Genomic DNA, 22954 nt, shown 5'->3' with positions numbered 1-22954 from the left:
AGACCTGTTTTATTAATAAAAATTCTTATTTTAAAGCCAAGACAATTTATTTTAAGAGAAAGAATACTATAAATATATCTTACATTAATAGATAGTTAAATAGCCTATAAGTATATAACCGGTTGAACGGACATAGACGCTTGGCAAAAAAAAATACACGTTCGTACACACGGCTAGCAAGCTATACAAAACCAGTTTATCGTGGCCTTTCATTGCATGATCTTTTCCTACATTCGACGGTCAGTTTATACTGGTTTTGTTTAGCTCGATGTGTAATGTATAGCGCGTGGAAAAAGGCACGCCCCAGATTGTTTTTTTAAATTAATTATCTTATGTCATAACGTCTGGTCGATTATTATCTTACTGAATGATTTAGCAGTTGCAGTTAGTTACCGCCAAAATGTCAAATATGCAATTAGTTATAGTTAAGAGCCAGTGAATGCAGGTGGCGGCTTGTCGTTCTACGTGGAGGACTAAGGGGGAGGCCTTTGTTCAGCAGTGGACGTCTCTCGGCTGATGATGAAGTTGCAGTAGGTAAGTTGTTATAACTGAATGATAACGAAAGGTAAACTTAATATAAGTTATAAAGGAACGAAGTTTAATTAGGTACACACTGCTTTGATGTTTTTATTCATTGTAGAATGTGTTGTACCTAGAAGAAGAAAAATACTTGTGAAGAAGTATTAGTCGCGATAGTCGAAGAGCGTGAGCTGTGATGTGAGAACCGAGCAGAGTTTTCGGGTTTTATTAAACCCCGCCTTCTAGGTATTCCTGGTTCAGTCATAAATATTATAAGTTGATTTAGAGCTGTTTCCCAGTTGAAGTGTGTAATTTATATTTTTATCTAGCTGTTGATGGCGCAAATCTTTCTACAAGTATCAAAGTGCGCTGTTTACGTCCTTAAATAAAAAAAAAACATGATCTCAGTCATGCATTGCTTATCTAAAGCTAAAGAATTTATTTTTATTTAATTATAATTTCTAATCTCAGAAACAGCTAAACTTTTCACAATCAATTAGCAATCTGATCTAATCATTTCATTTCACCCACGTACCTACGTGTAACGTCATACAATGTTTTTTTTTACAAATAAAACAAATAATAAGCGTTATCGCGTAACGTTATCGTTACGTCACCAGTTATTAAAGCTGCAACAAATATTTTTTATTCCTTTTTAAATGTTTGTTACATTTGCTACACAGACACTACCGTCATTTGTAAATATCCGGTAGGTCCATACGTTTCTATCGTGACATAATGTATAGGGCCTTAGTACGAGTTTGCTTTACGTTGAACAAAATTGAAACGAGAGCGCATTCGGCGCTGTGATTGGCCGGTGCGAAAATACCAACCAATCAGAGCGCCGAACGCGCAAACTCGTACTAAGGCTACTGGATCGTGAACATGATTATCATTTAGCATAATGTGTTTATTATTTCCAGAAAGTGGTGGGTGAAGATTACAATGGCTATGTTCTTGCACTTAGCTAGGTACGTTTGGTAAGGATAACTTAATAACGTTGCTTGTTGTTGCAACTTAACGTACTTTATGCATCATAACTTTACTAAAATGGGAATTTTAACTATTTACATTGTACACCTGTGCGTTTTAAGTCTTTTAATTATTTTTGGAACAGAAATGCTATTTAAAAAATCAAGTAAAATACCTAAGTTCCATTCCAAAATGTTTCACACTACATTTTTCTTTACCCCTCTCAAAATCTTGACTGTGGGATTTTATATAAAACTTCTTTTGCTTTTCCTTGCGTTTAAACCGAGCAACTTTATGACCGTTGAATTAGGTAACCTAATTAATTTACAACAGCACATTTCGCCATATCTGAGCAGTTGATGTGGCCATAAATCTGATGTGAGTTTATGTAACTAAGATATGGCTTTAGTGAACTTCTGTAGGAAAAAGTGCTGGAAATACAACAAGTTATTTTTTAATAAAGTTTTAAGTTCATTATAAAGTTTTAGTAGAATAAAATTTCATTGCATTTTTAATCGTTCCAAAGATAAACCTGTGGAAAAGACTAATAAAGTGAGACCGAACTGTTTAGCTTTTCACAAATTTGCGCGTTTTAACAACATGCGTGGTTAAATGTTGTGTAAATACCGTACATTCTTCGGCTATGGATGCACGCCAATGCGGTTTTATGCATGTCAGTGGCATAAGATCAGATATCAGCATTGTTGCCAAGACTGAGGATTGTTTCCATACTTTTCCATTGGTCAAGTAAACAGCCGTGTGTTCACATGCAAGTCTTTATTTAAGTAGTAATGGTATTTGTTGTAGAGATTGATTCTTTAAATTTTCATTCTCTGTATTTGAAAGCTGTCTTTGGGACCAATTTAGATATCACATTCAAGAAATCAAGATATTATATCATAATTATGTTGTAGTGAAGATTTTCTCCAGAAAATATATTTTATTACTCAGATAGAACTAATTCTCAATGTGTTCATTTTCTACCATATTGAGAAAGATCTAGTAATGAGAGTAATCTTTTAAGAGATACAGTGCTACGAGAATAATATTTCGTCCTCGATTTTTTTACGACACAATGTAACTATGTTCAGACAGATAGGCAATAGTCAAAACTTTTTAAATGAAGCACAAAAGCTAAAAGTTGGAACCATCGAAAATTTTAATCAATCTTATAAAACATTAAGTTAATAATATAAAATCTCATAATTGCATTCTACCTACCAGTTAATAACTAGATACTAAAGTTTGTATGTCATACCTAAAATCTTTATAATAAACCTTTCCGCGTCTGAATCATAACCAACTGTCGGCGAGGTTAGTTGTTAGTTTCAAGATTTTCCTGTATCTGTGCAGGTTTTTAAATAATTTTGAAATGATTTGATGAACAAAAGAACTGATAGTTGGAAGTAGCTAGCATTGACGAATCCGGAGCTGCGGACTATCTAGCGGGTTTATCGGGGCTCCGGTTTGAAAAGCAAGAGTAGGAATGGGGTTGTTTATAGTCAGTAAAAGTCTTACATAACCTCTAGCCTCGCCTAAGGCAGGAGAAGCCATTAGATAATTATACCCTCTCAAAAAAAAGGGCACAATAACGATCACTGATATGAAAACCAAAACAAACTTGATAGTTTATAACATCCATCCATATTAACATAAAATACGGCTTGTAGATTATACCAATGAGGTATAGAAACATTAATTATAGGGTATCGCAACATAGATGAGAGTGCATCACATGTTTTGGGTGGGGTTCCTTGCGGTCATGGAAACCGGTCGGTAGACGTAACCTTTGTTAATGATAAGGCCACTTATCAAGCTTAACCTCGCTTTCCATCAGACCATAAGAGAGATATAGCGGGATTAAGTTCTGATAAAATTGTGATGATTCGGGATATTTGGGATGAGATTTTTAAGGATGAAGAAGGAAATTTGCCTGTAGATAACCAATTTACTTTAGGATAATAATTAATAAATATTTAGCCTCCAGATCCAGTAGCTGATAATATCCAAACTAAGTTTGTTAGTTTATTAGCATACTGACTTAATTACAAACAAAATATGTATACGTCCGCGTCCAATTTTAGATAAAAAAGATGAGGATTCTTATGAATAGTACGATTAAGCCAATCTAAGAATAAATATTAACAATTATATGCCACGTTGCATAAAGCTAGTTCTTACATCATTGGTTACGTATACGCTGGACGATGCACCTTATATAGAACCAAATAACAACTGCACTATTGATATAACAGTTCTCATTTCTGATAACAGAGACTTTTCTAGAATATCTAAGGTTGGTAAAGATATAAATTATAAATAGACGATTACGATCGGTCATAGATTATAATTTTACTATGTAAATAAACAGATTCGCTCAGTAATTACTTTTAATTAGCTATTTAACGATAAACAAGTTTCAAGGCATATTTAAGGAGTTGCTATAAATAGATATGTTGAAGAAGCATTTTTGCACATGTTTGCTCTGTATCTACATTAAGACGATCACATCAATGAAGACATATATCAATAAAATGTAAGCAATTTCTACTTTTTTGATCATGAAATTGGTACGGGAATTACTTCTCATGTCCCTTGTAATACAACGGATGTTTCAATTACAATCATCAGCTGCGTACTAATTAGTCTTCTTAAGACTTCCTATGATACACATGATCGTATTATCTTAGATATAGTTAATACCAAACAATGTGGTCTTTTAGTCTTTTATTAGATGTTTTAGGATACGGTACAGTTTACTGGAATTATCAATATAAGCAAGAGGAAGTTACATAAAGCAAATATGTTTGGGCACTTGACTAAAAATTATTGGCTGCATATCCTTCCTTACATCATTCTTTTATATTTTTTATTCCTACAACGAAACAAAAAATGTGAACTTCAAAAGGAAGAATGTCAACTGTTCTGCATTACTCGATCTCTCCGTCTCTTTCATACATTCAAAACTGACCTCGTACGTGTGGAAATTCAAAAAACCCTTGTGACACAATAAAACCTCCACAACCAAATTCAGAGTGCGATTTCGTAAAATTACGTACAAAAGTAAGTAAATATTTAATTTTCTTGAACAATATGGCGATATCCTTAATTTAATGGGTCGTATTGTTCAGAGCCCACATTTAGTCATGCGTGAAACAAAAACCAGATAAAACACAAATAAAAAACTCAAACAACATTGCTTCAACCTTCGAGCAGTCGGTGAATAATTTTAACAATTTTGGTCGATTTTCTACAGAAACACAGTCAAATGAACAAGTAGGTACAGGGAAAGCTTTTAACCGTAAGATAAATGAACCTTTTAATGATGTTTATAGCTGGTCAAGTTAAGTAGACGCATTAGCGTGTTCAACTGCCGCTTAAACGCTTTGATGCGGATGAAGCATGAGGTTCGGTCAAATGGCAAATCAGAGCAGTGTTGAAGACAGATAATGTGGAGAAAATCATCCTGTTCCAGATAGCACACTAAAACAGTCTTAAGCATGTCAATGATACCAGGCACATGACACGTACATACATCATCTGATCGGTCTTGCACCGGTGTCGATGGACGAGAACCCTAAAACGTTGACAGATTACTTTCGTGTTGTTTCACGTTTTAGTGAGTATTTTGAACTTGACGGTACAACCGGTTCTCCATTGCCAAGGGCTCTATACCAAACTTGAGAGGAAGTGTATGTATATGTGTGAGCTAAGTAGTAAGATTGTCTTGTTGTTATGAAATGAATGTGAAATAAAATGGAAACTGGAAACCTCAACGTCATCATTCATATCAAAATTGATCAGCTTTTGATAACAATGACAGATGTGTCGTCAGATGTTTATTACGTAATTGCATGTGATTTTGAGATTTTGTAGATTTGCTACTGAGTATCTCACGTTTACGTGAGATATTATATTTGACAAGCAATGATCCCGTGTTTTAGTCCTTAATAGATATCACTTTAGTGACAAGTGCATTTTCTGATATTGCAGCTGTTAACTTTATCAGCAAAGCAATAACAAAAACAAGTAACATGTCAGTTGAAAAAAATACTACAAGTTCTACAGTCAAGACAAGTATATGTAATCTAGGCTACTTAAATGTATACAATAAAGCATATATAAAAATAAATAAATACAGTCGAGAATTTCAAAATCTAATAACATTTGGCACATGTACGTCAAAACAGTGGTTAACAACAAGCAATAATAGAAATGTGCCTATAAATATTTCAAAAGAAAATGGACGCTCTTTCATTTTGCCCGATAATTTCATGAATATTCTTTAAAACATTTCGTTAATATATGGGCCATAAATAAGTAGGTAAATGGTACTACCCACGTAGATAATGTAGCATCGTATGGTGAGAAATATGATGATGAAGAGCATACCGATGAGTGAGGTGCACTTATACATTATTCAGATGAATATAACGTACCTAAATAGAAAGCAGTCAGTGCGAAATCAATTGGCACTTTGGCAGTAATGTAAAGTTGTTTGATTAGTATAACCTTGAGCATTTGTTTCTAGTGATAGAGAATTTTATATTCAAATAACTGAAACGAAAAACACTTTGTATATAAATACTTTGTTCGATGAGACTTACAATAACAAACACGTCAGAGTTACAATAATAAATAAGAATATAAACTTCACGTAAGAAAAAGATCTTAACATTAGACAATCAATTGCAGAAAGAGTTAATAAAGTTGTTATTGAATAAAGCTAATTCCGTTAGCGAGTCATTTGTCAAGTTAATATTATCTATTATATAAAAATAAGTCGGGTTTTCCTTCCTGACGCTATAACTCCAGAATGCACGCACCGATTACCACGGTTTTGCATTCGTTGGAAAGGTCTCGGGCTCCGTGAGGTTTATAGCAAAGAAAATTCAGGAAAAAAATACATTGGTGGCGAAACGGAGTTCGCCAGGTTTGCTAGTTATTAATAAAAATACACCTATTCAACTCTGCAATGTAAAATCTATGCAAAGAAGTCAGACGTAAAAATGAATCAAATCAAAACAATAATAGCGATTCTTGTTTCCTTAAAGTAGATGCTCATTGTATGAACATGTCAATATTACTACCGACTGATATGGAAAGTAATGACCGCAAACAGCAACTAATAATAAATCTACAACTAACGATAATATGTTAGTACGTACTGACATCGATTGGACAAAGTCCAATAAAGGATGCGACGATAGGCAGAGAAACACAAACACATTCGACCGTTTTACTAGTTTGGAAATGATCCTTGACCATCCATACTTTGGTAATGCTTTGTAACGTCAATGTAATAAGACTTTTGTGATGAACCCATATAAGGCATAACATAAGAAACATGACGCTGTGTAAAATTCAAATACTAATATATTTGGATATCAACAGCATAACTTCAAAATTCACATGCTCATCAATAAATTAGAAACTGTTGATTCCAAATCACTCCTATTCCTATACGAAGCAATTCTACTGCGCATAATTATAGAACTACATTTATTTTTAAATACTGCAGCCGTCAGTATTTTAGAATCATTGATCAATATCGCTCAAATGCAGTCGTAGCATTGTTATGACTGCGCATTTAAAGCTGACCTCGGCAATAAAGTGAAACAGAAGCAGAAACAGCTCATAACGCACAATAATAAAGTGACAAGGTTGTAAAAGATGACAAAAATAATGTAAGTGAGCATGCAATTCGTTTGTTTTCTCAGAACTATTCGTCCAGTGAACCAAGTTCCTCCTACATCAATCTAAAAATTGAAACAGATGATAGGTACAGTGGACAACCAAGTGGGGTGACATTGTACCACAACTTTTATGTGAGTTAAACTGACGGCCAACGTAACGCATCGCAGTGTCTCTATGTAAATGGTCATGCATGACTAAACTGATCTAAAAATAGAACCCCGCCTGGGATGTGTGGCGATAACTGGACTAACTCGACCAAACTGGTCATATTTATGCCATGTCGTTTCCAAATATAGAACACACGTTATGGAAATAGTTACGGAATACGCTTAACATACCTTCATGTTGAAACTCGTTAAAGTGATTACTTATAGTTTCTTCGGTTGCATTTTTGTATGGACGGGTAACTTGAACTTTGTTATGGTCAATTTCATTTCTCTTTATGACTCAACGCAAATGACTCACTTGTGTGAAAAGGTTTAATGTTATATTTCGGGTTTCGATTCCCAGTCGGCGCGCTTGTTACGTCATTTTATAGTGCAATGGCTCTGCAGTTGATGGCTTCAATTAAAAGGGTATTTGCCTTGACTGGATGCTGAGATATCGAAAAGCTTTTAGTTTTGCAATTCACTTTATGATTAAATGTAATTAGTAAAGGCATTATTAAAATCCTTACCAAAGCCAACACTACAAGTGAGTGCGTTGACAAACAGTTTATTGCACAGGTGACATTTTAAAATTGTTTATTACTGTCATAAATTCTACATAATGGCTTTAGTCATTATTCAAGACTTTTATCTAATAATACTGCAGTGTTTTGATTAAATCGTTTTTATTTTAGAGTGCAATTTTGTATTAAGTTAGATTAAATTAAAGCTACGTTCTATTTATAGCAACTGACTCTTTTTCAATTACTTATGTAACATGTTTATTATTAGGTAACATGTTTATTCACTAATAAGGAAAATCGATAGCACTGTCGTTAATATTACACAATTGAATTTAAAGTAATTGTGTATTACTTTCAATTCAATTCAATTGTTAAATAAATATTTCACACCGACATTTGTAAAGAGACGATTGAACAAGTCGCCGCACGACATGATTATGAGCCGCTAAAACTAGTCGAGCACTGTCCTCAAATCATAAAAAAGATTGAAAAAGAAAAAGTTTTCTACAAATCGGCAATGATCGTCACTAATATCACAAATAACTTTCCGAAAGTCAATACTCAATATTCTTCGCTGTATAGCAACCGAACAAGACCTATGCACCTTAAAAAAATACAGGTAAAACAAATGCCCCTTTGTCTATAATTAATTTCTATACAAAGAACAGTACGAGTAATAACACTAGCAAAAAACATTATGTACTGGAGTAACAAACAAAACATTACATTATCATGTGTGAATATTTGCGAAGTAGGACAAAATTTAAATAGTTATCGCTTCGTTGTTGAACTTGCGGCTTCTGCTAACACTGTTAATGTATAATAGAATATGCATATTGCATTAGCTCGCTTTGTCTATGCCTGCAACTATCGGTTTACTGATATTTGCCTTGCAACTAAATGTCAATAGTTTTTAGCACAAATAAATAGGAAACTGCTGTTTCTAAGGGCATTCGTTTGCAAAGATCTTGCTGGCTACAGGTTTTCTATAACTATCCCGTTAGTTTCTTTGACTATTCATGGTTATGATGTCGATTCTACATTTTCTAGCTCTTCGTTTAAAACAGGGGTTCCCAAGCTTTTCAACAGTTTACCGTAGTCATAATATATTATTCTATATTTAATAATTTACCAAATTGAAATAAAACATCTTTAGGGAAAACATTAATTATTTTATTATGCTACCTATGGCTAATAATAGTTACCAATGGAATATAATTAGAATTGTTACAATAGTAATGTTTTGAAGGAAGTCAACCACTTTTCCCTATATGATTCACATTCATAATTTGTTTCGTAATATTACTTAATAATATTTTTAAAATTTAACAGAAAATAACTGGTTTCATGGCAAACTGTAAAGAGTGTTTTTATTGTATTCATATTTCTCGTTGCTATTAGCATCGTTAAGTTAGTAGAATAACCTGTATATTGCAAATTAGAAGACAAATAGGTGTGAATTGATATTCTGAGATGCTCACGTATTTAACATGTTATAGCAAATTATCGTTTACTAGTATTGAAGTAATTTATAGCCATACATTTATTTGGTGCAATTTAAAGCACTTACTTCAAATTATAGTGTGTGAATGATGATGTCGTGGTGGCCCAAAGGATTAAGGCGCTGCTTCTCATTTACGAAGGTGCGGGTTAAGAACCTACCAACGTCAAGTACCAATGTAACTCTTTCTGAGTTATATTGACTTCCACAGAGGCTGAGATAATTTTGACACCATTGACAAACGGTTATGGAAAACATCATAAGTAAACCTGAACTTATAATTTGTACTAAGTTTGAAATGACCAACCCGCACTGTGCAAGTGTGGTGATTAATACTCAAACCTTCTCCGCTTGAGAAGAGACTGCTGATGTGATGTATAGTGTGAGAATACTGTAGTTGTAACCTGATTTGTATGTGGTTTTATTAAATAAATGTACGATACATATATAGTTGGTAAACGTTTTCACATTTCGAAAATTTTATGGGAAATGTTACAACTTGTGACATAGAAAAATATCTATATGACGAATTTGATTATAGGAAAAATACTGTTCTGTCTCCATACAGTATGTATCAGATAAAAATGATATGGATCAACTTGGATATACTTATCGCTGTAGTGAATAATAATTCGGAGCATACGCTCAGAGACGATATAAAAACAGCGTCGGTTAAATGTTTACTGATGTAGATCATATACACAAATATGATTCAATAATGAGAGTAAATCTTAAATATGCAACAGTTTTACGACTATTTTATAACGTAGCCTTTAATAAAAATGGTGCAGATTAACCACTAATCGTAAATCAAAAGAAATGAGATGGATGGTTTTTTATGAGTGGAGAATTTTATGGGTTTAGAAACGTTAGCTGACTAAGAGTATTACAATGGTAAATTAGTTCACATTTTCTCTGTAATATTCTATTAAATCATTATATATCATTATATATATTATATATTATTAATATCGATTTAGTTAAGGCACTCTTTTATCTCTGTAGGGGTAGGTAGAGGAACATTACGGTACGTAATGCCTCTGTACAATGTACACCCACTTTTCACAATTTGTGTTATAAGTCCCATGTAATAAGGGGCTATTGCCATAATCTGGGCACAATTCCAAACTCCATGCTAGTACTGAGAAATTTTTGACAAACCGAAAAATACCCACTCATACTTTGACTGACATGGGACCCCTGGCCTAGCAGTCGTACATGCAATCTCTAGACCAATGAAGCAGTCTAGAGAGAGACAGTTGAGGTTAATGATAGACTGGATAATATGGCGTTGATCGTTATCACCACGAATCATGGAAAACTACGAATATGCGTTCAAAAATAACTCCTGGCATTTACCATCGACCAAGTACAGTTTATTCTCGCTTACACAAAACACTTTTCATAAAGTTATGAGTATTGAGTTACTGATAGCATCGAACAGTCAGTACTTTATGTCATAACATTGGATTGAGAATGTTTATTTCATCTTGTTAATTACATTTCTGATAAAACTTAAGCAAAATTATATTGCAAAATAAATCTTTTCAGCCTTTATTGCTTTCGTTTTAAGTAGCGTCAAAAACAGTTGCACTTTATTACATTTAAACCATAAAATGTTTTAACACCACCCTAAAATTTGAATTAATGAAGATAAGTAATTTTGTTTGTCATAAAACTGAGGTGAATGTCCGTGTCGAAGGAATAAATTTCATTTTTTAGTTAAGTGAAAGGAACAATTAAATAATATGTCCAATTATAATCCTCGGACATTTTCACGATAATATGAAAGTAAAAAAGACATTACCGATACAAATCCTAAAATAGCTGAATCAAAAAGAAATACCAATGATAAACAAAAAATTGGGAAATCTGTTGGAAGGGAAGAAGAGCCCAAAGCGAATTAGGTCACAAATGATGAGTAAAAAGCTAAAACACGTCACAGTGATTGGCATGTCACTAATGCCGATTCAATAATAGCTCACACCAAAACGAAATAAAGTCAATATTAATCACATCTTAGAGAGTCTAAGATGGCGTTAAATCTTAGAAATTAATAGGGTGATAGGAAGCGTTTCTGATACGCAGCCAAGAGTAACAGGTAGATAAACTAAATGTTAATTGGCAATATGCCACTGATGCACGTGTATTGAAGCAATACTTCGATGCATGATAAAATTTGAAATTCATCGTCTGATAGTTCAATGATGTCTGGGAAGCAAAGTAATATATAAACTGGATAGAAACTTAGAAAATATTGTAGAAAGTATTGGATCGTCACGCATTTTTATACCTGAAGGGTTAGGCAGAAGTGCACATTACGGCACGTAATGCTACTGTTACACCCACTTTTCACCATTTGTTATAACATCCTTATTAGTATAAGCCTGTTTCCATATACCGGGCACAATTCCAGATTCCTTGCTACAACTAAGAAATTTTCGAAAAACCGAAGAAGCCCAGTAATACTTTGCACGACCCGGTCTTAAACTTAGAAAACAATTTATAGCAAAGTGATATTACCGGAGGCTCAATTACCCCTCCCCAATCTTCCCAATGTAATGTATGTACCCGATTCCGCAATAACCCTTAAATTTCTAACCCCCAAAAGGCTAAAAAAACCCAAAAGCGGCGGAGATTGCTTACCATCAGCTGATCCATATAAAAGTTTACCGACTTATACCATAAAAAATTGTGGGCTTTTACGAGAAAACCTTTGTTACGTGATATAAAATTATTTTTTTAATAAGGGCTTTGGTCAAACTGGTTTGTTTTCAATGACTACTGCTAAAGCAGCAGGTAGGTGTGGTAGATGCAGCAAATATTCACATTCCTCGTGCACAACCAGTATTTTGCATCATTCTTTGGGAGACTTAGTCATAAAGCAGCAATTTCCTGGGGTCGTCGAAGGCCTGATCCATGACTCCTTACGAAATTGCGCAAAGCAGTTTTAAAGATTCAAGTTTCATTATGAATCATAAAACACTCGAAGCGTAATTTCAGGAATATAAAACGAACTATTAATTGAAGCAATATAAAATAACGATTGCCGAATGTCTGGCTTTGGAGGATGTTAATGTTAGTACTAAACTACATTTTGGGCAGATATTGCTTTTAGCTCTGATATAAACGAAGTTTCATTCGCATCTAGGCACTTCATTCGTATTTTTATAACTATTACTATCGCTGAGCGCAAGCCAAAAACAACAGAAGATAAAATATTTCCGTTAACATTTAATTGTTTTGCAGTAAAGTCAACGTTTTTATTTTTTCTTCGTAAAAATCTCGCTGCAATGAAACGCAATTAATTGTTTGGTTGACCGCGTTATTCAATCATTCTTTATATTTTCTTCGAATGGTTTTTCTCCGCACAATTTCTTTCTGTACTTCCTACGTTTCAGAGTGTACTAAATCAAACTAACCTACATTTCAATTCACGTTTACTTTATCAATTGCAATTGGATTTATTTTATCTGGTTTATCTACAAAAACTGATCCTTTTTAGCACCCAGATACATTTTTCAAAAGGTGTTATCGATAACAAAATGACGTATGTATATTTAAGTTAAAAGTTAAATATACCTACTGACGGAGAAATGACCCCATCTATTATACTGACGGTATTTCCAAAGACAATGGCTACATAATAAATATTTTCGGATTCAACATTTGAATTTTAATTCCCACTTGAAATGGATCGTGACGAGTTGCCATGCAAAATTTGGCAGGGACGTGCGCGAAATTTCATTGTAATTGTGTAATGCTAGACGAAATAGGACTATAAAAGGTCACATCAATTCGTACGTGTGGACACTTTATGCGTGATTGTTTCATAATGAGAAACTGACTCGATACGTGATAAGGATTTTCTAGAGGTAATACATACCTCCATTTTAATTGGTAATGTAAACAAGGCAGGGAAATAATTTGATCCATCTTACTTTATTTCACAATATCCAACAAAAACTAGCATCTAAGAAGCCGAAATAAATATAGAACAAACAATTTATTATCTCATCTCTGAGCCACTTTGTGACAAAATGAAGATACATCGCATCGCTGAATTGAGAACGCGGAAGATCTAAAATGTGACTTAGCTACATGGTGCGTCAACAAAAATATCATCAAAATTGACTGTTCCGTTTAATCAGTTCTAAGATTATAGATTCTAGCTACTGATATTTAAAATACTCCTATTGATATAAGAAAAATAACCAATCGATCATGATAAACTCTAAATCTGGTTACATAATGTCAATCGCTTTTTTCCTCAAATCAGTTTAGGACATTCAAATATAACTCAGATTTGAGGAAATCTTCTATCTTTACAGTGAATCACAGTAACTAACCAAAGATAGGTAAATTTCCTACAAATCGTATTTGATTTCCTACAATTCCTAAAAACTTATCGGTCTGTGATAAATTTTGACACAATTTTTCAATTTATTCCTCACTACTTAAACGCCACTATCAAATGACATTGGATTCCAGACGCGACCTTTGGAACAGTCCCTGCAATTTGTATAAGGTGCGTATGAAAACAGAATAACGATAGACTCGATGGATTAAATTCATTAGTAGCGACAATTTATTCACAGTTATTATGATCACGTGGCAGTATTTATTAAATAATAATTAGTTTAGCCGTTAGTGATTCATCATCGATACTGCTTTGGTTATCTTCATGAACCACAGCTAAAAATAAACCACTTATCTATTCAGTGTCATAAAGGTGATTAAAATATTTTGTAATTAAAAGTACAGTAAGAGTTAATTCTATATGACATTTAGCTCCATCAAACTTCTAGAATTCATTTCCTTTCTCGCCTTGAGTTAATTTTATACCGGTTTTAGGAATTTTCCTTAAGTACGTTGCTTTAGTAGTTAATTCTTTGTTTATATCTTTACGTCGACGACTATTGCAATCCGTTATTCGTTCTTTTTTAATTGCACTAGTTGCTAAAACCAGATTGTGTATAAAATGTGTACAATGCATTACAAATACTCGGTTAGTGATCACAAGTCTATCAACTTCAAACACAACGTTGTAATCGATTTGCTTCACTCGATTATAACAATTTGCTGAGACGACTAGCAACTGTTACACTCGCATACTTTTGTAAATATTCGAATACTGACTGTTGCGTGGATGACCAATGTGACTTAGTTGCATGGATCAAAGAAAATGATAAAGAATAAACTGATTTAGTTTACGATGTAGATTGAAACTCCATCAGTTTCAAAAGAAGAGTATCAATGCTTCGTATGAATTCAAAAGTAGTGTAATCAAAGGTCCAGTTTACTACCATGTTCGAAAATATTTTGCCAGTATCGTTGGCCATTCTATCCACGGCTGTACCTCGAACGGCTGATATTTACCCGAGTCACGTGTTTTGACGAAGTAATACATTACTTGGTTTGCATAGTTGCATTATTCATTCTGTTACCCGACTTATGGGTACTACACGAAAGAAAAATTAGGTTGGTTTATTGCTTAGTAGACTATAAAAACATTACATCGATGAATACAAAGTAAATGTGAGGCGTTTCTATGTCGTTTACGCTCTTTTTAACGTGCAAATTGAATTCTAGACAGTTCGAATGCATACCTCGATGGCAACAGCTTGTACGGCTTTACAGTAATTTTCTTAGGAATTTAAGCTTCGTTGGTTTAGTGAAACAAGAACTGCAGCCTATCCAGATACATGTATTGAAGTTGGAACCTCTAGTTCGATCCTTAAATGGGCAACAGTGAAAAGGAGTTTTTCTAATAAATTGTCTGACCGTTTAACAAATGGCGACAAACACGATGCCTGGCATGTTAAACCCATGCCACTTCTAAGTGGCGACGTTCTAATGTGAAAGTTACTCGGTTTGGACGTTTGTGAGTTTTATTGTCAATTACACTAAAACAGGTGAGACGGTAGTGATAAAATCCACGTAAAGAGAATTTCAAATGACGCTAAAACTTTAATATAATTACAGTTCTACATAAGTAATTGAAATTATTCTAAATAAAACGTCGTCAACTGCCATATCAATGGAATTGCATTACAAAGTGTTAAAAAGCACAAAACTGGCCAATATACTGGTAAAACTAGTTAGTTAGTCATAGAAACGACATTTCACGACTGTCTGGTTCGTTTATTTCAAAATAGCAACGGCAGTTTTTGTTGGATTGCAACTACGCTATAATTTTAAAGCAACAGATGATTTTGAGTTAGTTCTGCGGTCAGATACGGTCGCTAGATACATTAAAACAGTCTACTGACACGTACTCATTTCATTGAATATGTTATTATGTATTTATTATAATAGTGCCAATGCTAAGACCTGTTTACGTATATTTGTAAGAAATGCAACGGTAACGTGTAATTGGTATCATCAGTCCATCAACTCTTGTCATAATATTTACTGACCTCTGCTAATAATGTCACTTATATTCAGTTTTCACTGATAATTTTTGTAATAAATGTTTCTACCATCATTGAGTTATTTTTAAACCTCTATGTTGAGTAGTTGATGCAATAATCGTTAAATATTAATATGGATATCTTTTTCTGGGTCTCCTTTGAAAGTATTTTTGTTGCCACAATATAGCTATTTATAAACCAGTTTACCAAGTTGTGCTCACCATAAATTAGTTTGCTAAAAATATAAATTCTCTATTTTAACATTTCTATTTCTATCTCATTTCTTATGTCATAGTTTATCATCTTCATCTGTTGTAGATGTTGCTTACATATCGTCTATTTCCATCATATCTTTCTCAGTTATTTTAACGAGTTCAATAATATTCGCGTTTAGTTATTTAATCATTCATAAAGTACTTGCTACTCAGTGTTTAAGTTATGCCAGTTATTTGTGTCGACCGTAACATGAGACGTTATCGACGTCCTCAGAATTACACACTCTGTATTTATTATTAAACCGTCAGTTTCCCTATACTATAATATATTTAAATTTAAATAGAGTGATAAACTTATATCTGCTGTGTGTATTTTTAGAACAATAATTATAAATGTGCGAGATAAGTTTAAAAGGAAAAATGTGGAGGAAAAAAAATGTTCAAAGGAAGGGCAAAGAGCGATTGGTTTAGACTTTTGTGCTAATTTTAATGCGTCAATGACGGCTATAGGCCTTGATATGCCTTGGAAATTATTGACTATTTTTAAAATCAATATCATCGGTCAACGCAGTGAAGATGACCTCTGTCAAGAAATAGATTTTAAAACCGTTATTGTGACTGACCTTCCAGTTGAATTGATTCAATGGAAGTGATAGGTTTAAACTAAATTCATGAAAAAAAACTTGGTAACACAGCATTTTCAGGTGATGAAATGGTACCTGTACTATTATTTCTGTCATTAGTATTATCCTAGCTAGAAACGAAGCTCAGACATAGAAATGTTTGGCCATTAAAGTTTAGTGTCTATCGTAATTCTTCGAATTGGTTTAGTTTCATAAACACCACGCTTAATGGCTGTTGTTATGCAACTGTAGAAGATGGGGACTTGGAACAAATTGACGAGCTCTTAGCAAAATGATCTTTGAAATTTTCTATAATGGCAAAATATTCAGGTGAAATTCTACAATAGGTAAATGTCTAAAAGTAGTATCACTGGCATTAATGTTCCATTTTTAACCGACTTAAAAAATTAGGTTCTCAATTTTACCTGTATGTATGTGAGCGATTATTTTGCGGTTGGATAAAACGGAAATTTTGGTACAGTATATTTTTAATGAGCGAGTATTATTCATAAATCTTTATATAGGTAGGTATCCAATAGGAGCTATATATCGATTAGGCGTCATAGGGGTCATTCCATCCCAACTTCTAATAAGAATTACCCCTTCCCATAGCATTTAACCATGGTTTAAAATTTATAGTACCATTGAAATGTAACTAATTAGAGATAAGTTTAAATTGATTAACCCTGACCTGAGTGACAACAATATCATTGATATTAATTATATTCAGACGCAGATTGATATCTTACAATTTAATTAATTGAATACGAGTTGCAAGTCGATTGACTTCAAGTCTATCTAAATCTCTTGCTTTAATCTTTTCTATTTTAAAATATCAGTATATGTGTTACTCAATAATCTTGGATGTTATTTTAATTAGATGTTCAAGTCCAATGGTCAATCTGTAATTGAAAGTAGACTGCTAATATTGGTTTTTTCCTTTTTTTTTGTGACAACGTATTTCGTAGTCTAGTCTTAACTAATTAGTGAGACAGAAATAAAACTGAATTAAAATATTATCTTGCATTTTTTAAGAACGTCTGACTCCAGAACAGTCTGAACAAAATGCATTATTATAAAATAAAATTATTCATTCATAGGTATAATTAAATACATTGTGTAAACTGCAGATATTTAATAAAAATTCTGTATACTTTATTTCATCGTTTTGTTTGACTGCAATTTAGTTTTTAAATATCTCATATACATTGCAAAACGTTGCTTTTTCTAACACTTTTTGTCCATTATTTAACTCTTCACACATCGTAATCATCATATTAACACTAATACAAATCATTTTTGTACATGTAGGTAATAACAATATCATAAATGTGAAAATTTTGACGACAGAATTATTGAACCGTCAGAAAAATACAGCTTGTGTTTTTTTATGATATAGCCGATAGACGAGCAGACGAATCACCTGATGGTGAGCAATCGGCACCGGCCATGGACACCCGGAACACCAGAGGCGTTACAAGTGCGTTGCCGGAGAGTAAGGAATTTAAAGGTCGTTAGGAAATCGGGAATTGGGAAGGGGGTAATTAGGCCTCCGGTAACCTCACTCATACAACGCAAGCGTCATTTCACGTCGGTTTTCTGTAAGGCCGTGGTATCACTCCGGTCGAGTCGACCCATTCGTGCCGCAGCATCGCTCTCCCACACTTAAGTGGGAGAGAGTGGTCTATGTTTAAAAGTGTTGGAGCATTTTCAATTTAAAATTTGTAGCTCATATTGTCAGGGCAAATAGAATCAGGTCAATATTTATACTCGAAATAATACCTAGCGCCTACTACCTATACCTACCTACCTATACATAAATAGGTGATACTAATTCTAGAATTGTGACACAGACTGTGAACTAAAATACAGACATTAGAATTTATAATGGCTGTAATGTATATGAATATTAAGTAGCAGCTAAGTTTTTATTTTTGGCAAAATGTTATTTATGTGTGAGTCTTTTTATTTTGATATTTTGTTAGGTATATATAGAAATAAATTTTATACCATCGACATATATTTTAGTCTTGATGGAAGGCAAATATGACCGTGTTTCTATCTTAGGTAAGTAAATTGGAGTTTTAAAGAAAAGCATCTTAATATAGGCACTTATCTATAATAATATAAATGTGTTGCTAAGTGCAAATCTCCAAAACAGCTGAACCGATTTCGGTAACTCTTTTTTTGTTAGATTTATCATTGTTAGAAGAAGGTTCATATGTAAGAAAAATTTACAAAGATGCGGAGAAAAATGTTCAAGGTGAAATTTGCGGCGTCTACTAGTTACAAATACACCGTATTGATTGATATATAATAGGTAGATTTAGTGAGAATAATACTAATTGGGTTAAGTTTAGTAACTTGCCTAAGACAACGCCATGGAGCTGATAATTAATTAATCCATTAATACTGATGTCCAGGATTAAATTCAACACCAGAGTACGTTTCCTGTAATTTATACCGAATTCCTAAAGCAGTTGCAAAACCTACAAATTGGCAGCGGTCTGTCGACCTTGCTTTCATGTTGTATCTGTTTATTCTACACAAACTAATTCATAACGTTCATTAAAAACCAAAAAATAAAAATATGATGATATTATGATTTCATTTTTTAATGTCTGTCTTTAATAATTATTTAATTTAATGTTTCATGTTTATGGGTTTTTAATGTCTCTGTGAGATCGTTACTCATTATATTTGTTAATCCTATTAAATGACATTTGATTGGTTAATGTTTCATCAAATTGTTATGACTTTTTTATTTTCAATTTATTATTTTAGGGGGTTTCTGTCCATATGGATACATTAACCCCATCGTACCGTGTTAACTAATTTATACCAAATAAGTATATGATAAGCTGAAGAACAGGAATCATTAATAAGGTTAAGATCGCAAAATAAGTCATAGTGAAGTATATAAATGAACAGGATTCATTAACTAGGTCTAGGTTATGTTGCCCTCTCTCATTGTTATGACTTGTAAACATTTCCAATTTATTTTCTTAGACAATTGATTCTTTGGTTGTTTTAGTTAGTCTTAATAACTGCACCACATTTTCATCTATACTAAATCTTTCTTACGTTACACTATCGTATTTTTAGTCTGTACAATCTTACAATCTTCGGTCGCAGATTAAAAGAAATATCAGATTCAGTTATTACTTTTTTCTAGCAAAACTAACAAATTTACTTAAATCAAAGTACAACGTCTACTTATAACAACTTCTTTACCAACTGGATCGTGTAATATTGACCAAAAAGTTTATATTTACTATGATTTTCTTAACTTTAAAAGTCATAACGTGATTACTACTGTAAATCAATGACTTCTTTGGTAGTTTGCCACAGTTTTTGGAAAATACCTCAAATTATTTACTATTAGGACTTTCTCATATATCGTACTCTAAAATTATGAAAGAGAAAAGAAGAAAATTAAAGGTATTGCTTGATGCTTTATCATAATATATTGAACAGTTACGTGAGTAAGCCGATAACATAGTAATTAATTTAGTATATCTCACGAAAGTTATATTACAATTACATGTAGGCAATTACATAATAATATATAATTTGAAAAAGTACCTTTCGTTTATGTTTCACAAATTCCGAGACCGCATTTATTCTCTCAGTTTTTAATTTTATAACATTGAAGGACACAAATGTTTAATAACGGTACAATAACTCGTCGATTTAGCGGTACTATACAGTGAATGTGATAAAAAATAAACACGAAATTATTATTTGTTATTAACTTCAAAAGTTTATTAAGATTTTTGATATCTGTCAGAACATTTTTGTCTTTGATTGTTTCTGATGAATATGCTATTCGGTGAAGGTTTTAAGGGAGAGGTTATGGATCATTTTACACTACTTATTATGAGTTTCTTTTTTGTTGTACTTTGGGTTTACTTATCTTTATTATTTGTCATTATAGAAGAACTTGAATAACAAGAAAAGTGAATAAAGTTAATATTTACTTAGTGCGTACACCTTATAATAATATGGAACAATAAAATAAAAAGATTAGATTAGATTTAGATGTCAGCCATGATCGTCCCAATGCCAGGAGATGTCGGGACGAACTCGACATCTATGACAAGGATTGGCCGCAAAAAAAAACTTTAATAAACAAAAAGGGACGAACAAAATACTATAAAATCTGAATTAGGTATAAAAGTACTCATTGGCATCACTGGGGAACGATCCCAGAAGACTGACAGCATTGCCACGTTAAATGGCAATGCTAATTTTCTGACCGAAGAACTACAGCCAGCCTTCTCTGGTCACGTGTCGAGACGACAAGTCTACGGGCAATTTCTTTAAAGACAGAATGCGCATTGGAACCCTATTACCCAAGTGTTTCGGCCTTAAACGGTTTAAAACAGTAGTAGCCTACTAGATAGAATATTTACGCCGTTTGAGAGTCTCAACCGATTGAGTTTGTAAAATTAGTTGGTACTGTAATAATTATGAATGATACTATACTTACTCCTGATAGCTTACGTTTGTTACAATAAAAATCATTATATTTGATTAATTTTGATACGCGACATTATCTTTAGCATGTCTTTTATCTATGGACATATTTACGATTACACAGTCCTTGAATAAGTACGAAATATTAATAGTTTTATTTTTGTTAGATACTCATGTTTGGCGATAACTTCGTTTTTATCGATTCGTTAAAGATTGTGGTTAGAATGTCTCGTGGATAAATTGGAATCATATACTTAAGTAATGAACAAGGAGGGTAGGGTTATAAAATAAAGATTTAATCGTTACAGACAACCATTACAACTAATATAGTAGTTGTTTCTAAAGTCGTTAAAGTAACTACTAATGGAAAACAATCAGTTAGGTACGTTCTTGTATATCTTCTTGTATATATCTTACAACATTTCTTAGGCCGGTAGACGCCAATGTTACTGTTAACGTTAAAAGATATCGTAATGTCACATACACTATTATTAACACTCCACCAGAAACTTTTAGAAAGTTAACAACCAACAAATTATAATATTAACCGTTCCTAACGTGAGAAACCAGTAAAACAAACAATTTACAAGTTACCAATTGACTCACTTATCGATGTTTATTTTAAAATTAAAATTATTTGCATAGTTATTATCCGACCGAGTTTGTTTACGATAAAGTGACTACCCAAGTTAGCACGGAATTAATGCATGATTGTTGTAGCGAAGTACAGTAAACAAGAAACGTTGTACCAAATACTAACACTAGGGTTTGAATCTAAGAGTAAACTGCTGATTAACCGCCATTACAGTACAAGCTATTTATAGAATCCGCACAGAGATCACGTCTTTGTCTGCTGTAATGTAAATGACTATCAACCATTCCAAGTCTCACAGAATCTGTTTGCGCCTTCGATCAAAACAAAGCGTTACATAACCTAAAAGTGACACAACAAAATGTAACTCACCTAATTCGTCTTTTAGAACCTTCGACATTCTGCCAACCTTCATAATTGCACTAAAAAAAGTAATAATATTCACAGAGAGGTTATAAACACGATTGTCTGTTAACGTCACGTCATTTTGACAGGTGACGCGCGATGTGACCGCCACCTCGCGCGGCTAGGGAGGCACGGGAGAGTTCCCCGAGCGGTGGTGTATTCTGTTGTCGAATGACATAGTTTAGGGAGTGAAGCAGTCGTAGGAGCGTAACTCGTCTTAGCTTCTCGCGGCCAATGAACGGCACGGCCCGATGCGCCAAGGTCACTGGAGGCAAAACCGGCAGCTCGGAGCTCCGGCAGAGGGCAGCACGCGGCGCGAGCGACGAACACGAGCAGCTTGATCGCTGCCCGTATGGCAACTAAATAGAAACACTGTATGGCCCGGCATGATGCGCCGATAAGCTTTATTATGGAATAAATAAAAACGAGACGCGTTCCGAATGTGAATGAATGTGCAGCTAACTTTACGTCATTTTATTCATTGTCTTTTTAATGCCTACTTTGATGTAACTCAGTACTTTCTATCGACATAACAAAGGTACACAACGGCGACGAGCAGTTTGTTATTCGCCAATTGCTTACATTGAATCACAATTTGTTTTCAAACAATGTACGTACTAAAATAGCCCACTGTGTTGCCGATCAACTACTTAATTATCATTCTTATGTATATGTATTACTTAAGTATTCAATATAACAGGTAGGTGTCTAGCTAGAAACTAATTTTAGAAATAGGATAGTGTTAGAAAATAAGCCAGCCAATTTTTTTTACAACTTATTTTACGACTCCGGATTTTTTATCATATCTAATTATTATATGACCAAATAAATAAAATAAGAATTTAGATTTAGATTCGGAAAAATATTT

At 33.3% G+C, this 22954-nt stretch overlaps 1 protein-coding gene across 1 annotated transcript in view; it reads right to left on the bottom strand.

Annotated features, from left to right (window-relative positions):
* LOC118272099 (cGMP-dependent protein kinase, isozyme 2 forms cD4/T1/T3A/T3B) overlaps positions 1-22457 on the bottom strand; it is a 127051-nt gene extending 104594 nt beyond the window's left edge. The window contains exon 1 of the mRNA XM_050693584.1: positions 22054-22457. The gene's annotated coding sequence lies outside the window, so the exon portion shown is untranslated. The remainder of the gene's footprint in view (positions 1-22053) is intronic.
* Between the last annotated feature and the right edge of the window lie 497 nt (positions 22458-22954).

Source organism: Spodoptera frugiperda, chromosome 5 (genome assembly GCF_023101765.2).
Source record: "Spodoptera frugiperda isolate SF20-4 chromosome 5, AGI-APGP_CSIRO_Sfru_2.0, whole genome shotgun sequence".
Classification (NCBI taxonomy): domain Eukaryota; kingdom Metazoa; phylum Arthropoda; class Insecta; order Lepidoptera; family Noctuidae; genus Spodoptera; species Spodoptera frugiperda.
The sequence above is the reverse complement of the archived record's forward strand: the minus strand, read 5'-3'. Positions and strand labels throughout refer to the sequence as shown.